Genomic DNA, 1,142 nt, shown 5'->3' on the forward strand with positions numbered 1-1,142 from the left:
CTAGCGGTGAATGAGGACAAAAAAAGTACGTCCTGGCAACATGTAAAGAGTACATGCATTTCGGGACACACGTTACTGTTGGCAGCTTTATCTTTGAAGTAGTGAAGGATTTTGACCACCTAGGATTAGGGTTCGGATAAAATTTCACCCGCTTTTCATGTAACGGTAAATTTCAGAAATGCTTAATACTTCGATATTTCGAAATTTAAGGACGCTAATTTATTCAGAATTGATATTAACAACAATCCCTTGAAAAGATACCGCCCACATATAACTATTAGTTTATATGAACATTCTATCGAAATTGTTAGAAATAGGAGTTAAACCGCCCTGCTTACCATGTAATGGTAGTTTTCAGAAAGGTGAACAACTATATTTAATACTTGCGCTGGGTATTTTATGTTCGGCTCCGTCCGAGCTTAGACTTTTTTACTTCTTACTACTCCAATTTTGCATTCATAGACGTGAAGCTAATTTCATATTGTTTTACTGAAGAGAGAATCTGGAAATAATTAAAAAGGTGAAAGAAAATAATTGATATTAAGATGCATCTAAACAGTGAAATGTTTGTTTTATATGGGGATTATTTGTGGATTCACGACACAAAATTGATGCACCATTAAACAAACAAGTTATTCCGCTTTATGAAGAATATTTCGATCATTCCTATATACATTAGGGGTCTTCCCTTAAACTCGTAAAGGTCTCGTAAACCTCGTAAAGCTCGTAAATTTACGAGCCTCGTAAAAGAAACGTCGAAATTTGTAAAGAGCTCTATTTACGAGCGCCTCGTAAATTTACGAGGCAAACTTGATGCGCAAACGACCTCCTAAACATCAGTGTTGCCGAGGGGCCGAAATTTTTATACTAAAATGTATGATAAAATAATGAAAATAAATGAAAAAATAATACGCGAATAAAATGAATGCATATCATCCGCTAACTGTATTGAATTAGGTTTTCTGCTAATTTTCGGCATTTTGAATCATATTTTCCCAAGAGTGATAGAGACAAGATGGCGGGATGTTATGGAAAATACTAAAAAACAAAAATTGCTTCACAAAATCCTGGTTGATCCGTCATGTTCCCTTTAAAGCCTCGTAAACTTATAGTTTTACGCGGCTTAATAATCTACGAGTTTA

This window comes from Rhagoletis pomonella, unplaced genomic scaffold, assembly GCF_013731165.1.
Source record: "Rhagoletis pomonella isolate Grant_MI unplaced genomic scaffold, Rhpom_1.0 Rhpom_scaffold_00017, whole genome shotgun sequence".
NCBI lineage: Eukaryota > Metazoa > Arthropoda > Insecta > Diptera > Tephritidae > Rhagoletis > Rhagoletis pomonella.